The sequence below is a fragment of the Labrus bergylta genome, chromosome 3 (genome assembly GCF_963930695.1).
Source record: "Labrus bergylta chromosome 3, fLabBer1.1, whole genome shotgun sequence".
In the NCBI taxonomy this organism is placed as follows: domain Eukaryota; kingdom Metazoa; phylum Chordata; class Actinopteri; order Labriformes; family Labridae; genus Labrus; species Labrus bergylta.
This window is the reverse complement of record NC_089197.1, coordinates 8861257-8867256: the sequence shown is the minus strand read 5'-3', so window position 1 is coordinate 8867256 and position 6000 is coordinate 8861257. Positions and strand designations below refer to the sequence as shown.

At 40.2% G+C, this 6000-nt stretch overlaps 1 protein-coding gene across 1 annotated transcript in view; it reads left to right on the top strand.

Annotated features, from left to right (window-relative positions):
• The first annotated feature begins 389 nt into the window (after nucleotides 1-389).
• The window catches only part of kifc3 (kinesin family member C3), a 51375-nt gene continuing 45764 nt past the window's right edge, over nucleotides 390-6000 (top strand). The window contains exon 1 of the mRNA XM_065952617.1: nucleotides 390-623. The gene's annotated coding sequence lies outside the window, so the exon portion shown is untranslated. The remainder of the gene's footprint in view (nucleotides 624-6000) is intronic.

Here is a 6000-nt window from a genome sequence, read left to right as displayed (position 1 = left end):
GATGCAGTAATACAAATCAAATTATATAAACTGGCCAAACTGTAAAATGACCTCCTTAAACTTTCTATTTTTCAGAGTATATCGATGCCAATTTAATTAAAAAGACAAAATGCAGTATGCCAACATTTTAGAATAGCAGTGTAAAACAGACAGCGATATTTATTTTACCACAACAATCTAGATGTTGAGTAACCGAATTATGAAAGTCATGTAAGAGAAATGTCAACAAATATTCCTTCATTTGAATCCTTGAAGAATATTTTTGACGATCCCACAAATCCCGCCCGCCCTTTTTCTCTATTTCTCTATTGCCCATGCGCGCTCAACCCACTGAACTGACACATGTCCGACAGTCCGTGAAGGCAGCACAGACAATCCAGCAGCAGTCTTGACTTTTTAGCGGCGGGGAGCAGCTGATCAGCGGAGCGACACACGGAGGAGCCTACACCGCTAGAAAACTGGAAACTACAGAGAGTAACAAGCGAGTTTCAACTTCTCATTCAAATTTAACACTTGGACACTTTCTGAGTGACAGTGGAGGGAATTAACTGCGAGGAAAAGGCGAAAAGAAGTGAAGGAAGAGGAGGGAGAGGAGGGAGAGGACTCGCTGCTTGGGACCAGAGGTAAGGAAAAGTTTGGTGTCTTGAAACTTTTTTGCAGTCCTCTCGACTCTTTTTGGTTCTGACTTTGGTGGTTTGCGGGTACGCGGGTTCACAGATGGCCCAGCTGTCCCCGTTGTGTTGTTTAGCTGTTGTCCTTTATATGAACCAGCATTTAAAAAGTGTCACACAGTGCAGATCTGATTCTCTTCGCTGTGTGTGTGACCCTGTGGCTCTTTTCATGCAGCACGTCCAGCAGTTTCCAGCGCTTCAAAGCTCTTTTCTCTCGGTGACAAAAGAGGCCTCACCTGGCCGCCACACACAAACACACAAACACACAATCACACACACACACACGTGTTTGTGCCTCTGATAGTTATGACTGCAGGGCTGGAAAATATCTATATTCATTGAACAATTGATTAAAGTAATGACGTATGCTCCAGTCTGTCCAGTAAAACCCAATAAAATTACATTTGCTAAAATTACAAGTCACTAAAAAGCAGAAAGAATATTACTTTTTTTTTTTTTTTTTTAAATGTATGCAACCAAGTTAATTTACTCATACCCTACTGAAGTATTACTTACTTTGCTAAACTGGGCTATTTATAGTTTATGATGCTGTAAACTTCCAGCTCACCACTTCTCAGTTGTATGCTTACAATAGTTATGATGCAAACAAAGACTCTCAACACTATGCCTCCCAAACCTATTTATTTTCTATGTGCATTATTGTTCCTTAATGCACATAGAAAATTAACAAGTATATCTTTGGGAGCCATAGTGTTGCGAGTCTTTGTTTGCATAGTGATTTTTTTTTTTTTTTAGACCCAGCAACTACACAAGTCGGTGCATAGGCCTACATATCTGAAAGTTACAGATTCAGATTATTTATAGGCTACAAAATAGTTCCAACCAGTCCTTAAAAATGATTTATGCATGAATGGGAGAAATATAACCAGGATAAAATCTTAGTGTACGACCGATATGGGATGTTTTGGACCGATATTGGGGAGACAAAAAAATGAGATGCCGATATGTTGTTCAATCTGTAGAGATAGATATAAACATTAATTGCTTTGATTCCTCACATGCAGTTATCAAACACTTGTGGAAAAGATATAAAACCAAGATTTGATGATCACTCAACTGGAAAGTAGCTGTGCATGAACGTGCATCAACGCTTGAGTGACGATAATCAATTTAGCGCCCTCTGCTGGTGAAAGAGAACTGCTTGGTTATATAATAAAACCCGAATTAAATGTTATTTGACTGGTGAATAAATCTAGTAATATCTGCGATAAAATTAGCCGATACGATAGTCACTTAGCCTTTTAATCCTGGCCTATTAATCGTTCGAACTCTAAAAATTTTTTTTTGCCATTTTGTAGAGTATCCTGAGAATATCCCTTTAATGATGTTAGCCTGAGGGTTAACTTGTTAAAATCAGTGTAGTTCATTTACGTGCACTAAAGTTTATTGCCTTCCACACATTCTTCAGGTGGCATTCAGATTTTCCTAAAAAATATAACATTTGTTCCAAGTTAATCAGTTTAGTATTGAAGTCATTGTCCCTCTGGTGCTCTTTATCAGAAACTAGAAGCCAATTCAGGATGTGAGCTGCGCTGCAATTTAAGTAACATTTGCTCCTTTTTAGCCAAGATTCCTTCAGTGTTGTCTTCAGAGGTGTTGACCCCAGTCCTAAACAACAGGAACCATGATTACAACCACAATCTACACTGTATTGAAATCGTAAAAGTCAATACACTGTAGACACCAAACATTAGGGGGGCTGTGAGCTGAGCTGTAATGGGTGTACACAGCTCTACCTCTACCTCTACCTCTACATGTATGTTATTGCAGAGGTTTTCTTTTCATTTTTTTTTCTGATTGTGTAATATTGGCTGGTTGGTGGGTGGCTAGGCTTGGGGGAGCATTAAGTGTGAGTGTGTGTGGTGTGGGTGTCTCTGTGTTTAAATGTTTAAACCTTTCATTTTGATTTTGTTTTAATGATGATTATATTTATGTTTTGTAAGGACCCCCTCGAAAATGAGATGATGCATCTCAAGGGGCTATCCTTGAAATAAATTACAAAATTACAAAACCACAACCTACACTGTATTGAAATCGTAAAAGTCAGTACACTGCAGACACCAAACATTAGGGGGGCTGTGAGCTGAGCTGCAAACATAAAGCGTGTTTCTTGAAGTTCCAAATGTCTAAAAGGATGTATCAGTAAAAGTTAAAAACCAATGAGGATCTTAAGTGACAGTGATGTAACTTGAAAAACAAAAAGTAGTCTGTCGGAAATGGTTTGACTTGCAGACCTTAAAGCTTAGTATAGACTCTTCTACTTTGTCGCCCCCCAGTGGTGGAACGAACTTCCAAACTCCATTTGATCTGCAGAGTGTCTTTAAGAAAAAGCTAAGGACCCAGCTCTTTCATGATTGCCTATGACCTTAATGATATTGATGATGATGGGCTTGTTTGATAATGACAATGTTAATTTATTTAGGATGGTTTCAATGCTGATTATAACTCTGAAGAACAGCCGTCGATGTTGTGCTTTGACTCTGGTCACTTCCTGTCAGCTCGTGTGTCCGATCAGAAGTGAATGTTTGTTTGCACTTACTGATGTTTCCTCTTTATTTGATCTTTGCTTGTGTTGTACATATGTCGCTTTGGATAAAACCGTCTGCTAAATGAGAATTAGGACTAATACTTTGATCATCTTTCATGCCTCTTGGTTCCTCCCTCTTGCACCTTTGCATAAGAACAGTCACTTTTTCACTGGTAGCTCAAACTATGCTTTTTGGTAGAAAAATGAGCACGTATGTTGACATGCAGACTCAAAACTGCAAACTGATCAGCTGTTGAAGCGTTTATTTCCGCTGTGTGATTTTTAAATCTATTGCTGCACTGATGACACTCTTTGTTAGTCTATCAGATGATTTATAAACTGTTAGTCAGTTTCCAGTCCAGCGCTACATTTTCAAATGTCTTTTTTCATCAGATAATCCCTGATCCAAAACGACAGACTGCAAATATTAATGGACGAAGCCTGAGTGACGTCACCCATCTGTTACTGCAGGGGGCTTTAAAAGGCCCATAGATGGCGGGTCGGCATGCTGGAAATACTGTCTCACACTAACTTTCAGTCAGCCTAATGACAGACTGAGAGCTGGAGCTGAGGCGGGTTTTAATCCTCTTGACTAACGGCTACACCGCGCCCTCCTGTCAATCATGTCAGCTATGTGCCTTATTGGGAACAACACTTATCTTTCATGAATCATAACGGATGAGTTATTAAAAAAATCCACCCCCGTACAGTGTGTGCTGATCGAGACATGAGCGAATCGAATATTGTGTTTTGTGTACTGTACCAGGCTATAAACATGTTAATTTCTGCAGTAAAAACAGTCTTTTTTTAAATGGGTGTGTATGTGACCTATGGTGCTTCTGCAGTCAGCCTCTAGTGGACTCTCGACGAACTGCAGGATTTTGCACTTCTACATCGGCTTCATTTTCCAACACCGGAGTTTGCTGCTCGTCTAGAACTAAAACAAAAATGCAAATTCTCACAGTGGAAAGCTGTAAAAAAAGACAGTTTGATGCTGATGCTTCATAAAGCAGCCCTCTTATTTTGCAGAGACCACCCACACAGAATTAGTATCAGTCTTTGTAGCTCCAAGGAGCCTTTTAGCCTCTTTTAGCTTGTCTTGTTTCACAACACAGCTCCTCTCTGTTTTCATGAGATTTGTGGTTCTCTCACTACAGCGAAGGGATTGGCTTGTAACTAAACTGTCAGATCCTGTTTAGTGGAAAAACACGTCTGTAAAAAAGCAGATGTTCAACATGTGAAGACTTTCCAGGAGCTCCTTTAATTGTGTACAAGATTAAAAACCCACTCCTTATTTTAAGCCTGGGCTTAAATTCCTAAACTTGGGATTAATTTTTTAACACACACAAAGAAGCTGCTCGACGTTCCCAGTCTGCAGGATTTATGTGTTTTTCCGGTCTTCATGAGAACGTTTGGGACACAGACACTCTCCCCAGTTTCCTGTTCATGCTGTGTGTGTGCGTGTGTCTCAGTGTGTGTGTGAGCGCTGTATTGTGGAGTTAAATCACTGCAGTGATGATGACAGTAACGTCAGTGTGTTTGGTTGAGGAGACGGCTGTCTTGCAGGGTGTGTCCGCAGAGACTGACCGCTGCAGCAGAGGAGTTTCTATAAATAAGTCTGGGTTTTGTCTGCAGGTTTTTGTCCAGAGGCCGAGCTGCAGCCACATCACTGATCTGATTCTTTACTGACGTGGAAGCAGCTCAAACTGAATTCCCTTATCTGGATCTTTAACTCATTTAAATAAGAGAGAAGTACCAACAAGTGAAGCTAAAAACGTGGAAGAGAAAACTTAGTGTTTGTTTTGTAAAACATTGAAAAGTACTGTTCTGAATTATTCAAAGTACACATACAACTGCACATAAAACACACACAGTGCTGTAAACGCCTCCCTCTCAAAGACAACATACATTTGTTAAAAAGAAGAGTGGACCAACGTCGATTGACAATCGTTACAGCCCGTTGTAGAGACAACTTTCGCTGTAAAATTAAACAGCCAGCCAATAATAGCGGCCAACATTTGCATATTAAGTAACAACCAGTATCGGGGCATTTTATCGCAGATATGCGTGGAAATTACTAGATTTATTCACCAGTTGAATAGCGTTTCATTGTATTAAATTAGCAGTTCTCTTTCTCCAGCAGAGGGCGCTTTATGGATGACGACAAGCATCATCTAACCATCCTGATTTAATTATATTTGGCATTGGCAGAGAAGATTTGGCAAGTTTTTCACAGGCACAACTCACATACTCGGCTCTGCTGCTTATCCCACAAAATGCATGTTCCTTACAAAAGGGAAATAAACAGGCTTTAACGGTACAAGATTTATTGCCAAGAAGCATTGTTACAACAAAGAAATAATCTACTTAACAGCCAATATCAATATCGGTATCAGGCTCAAGAATCCCATATCGGTCAGGCTCTAACAGAAACTGTCCAGCTGGGAGAAGCTACAAGGCTAATTACTGAGCTACTGTCACGTCCTCATGAGTGCCTCTCTTTGTGACATTTGTACTGATGCCAGTCGTGTTTAAATAGTTTGGCTTTATTTTGGAGAAGATATGATTCATACAGTAACCCTTATCACATGATGCGCTCTCTGGTATTTCATTGAAGTGGATAATCTGCCTCTCACTCTGTTTGGCTGTGTTTCCTGTGCTGCACATATTTCTGCTCGACATCGTAAGTGGACAAACGCATACCAGAAACAGTCGGTCTGTCCTCACAGAGACCAGCTCCATTCACTCCCACTGCTTCACTGAGCTGCAGACTCTCAGAGA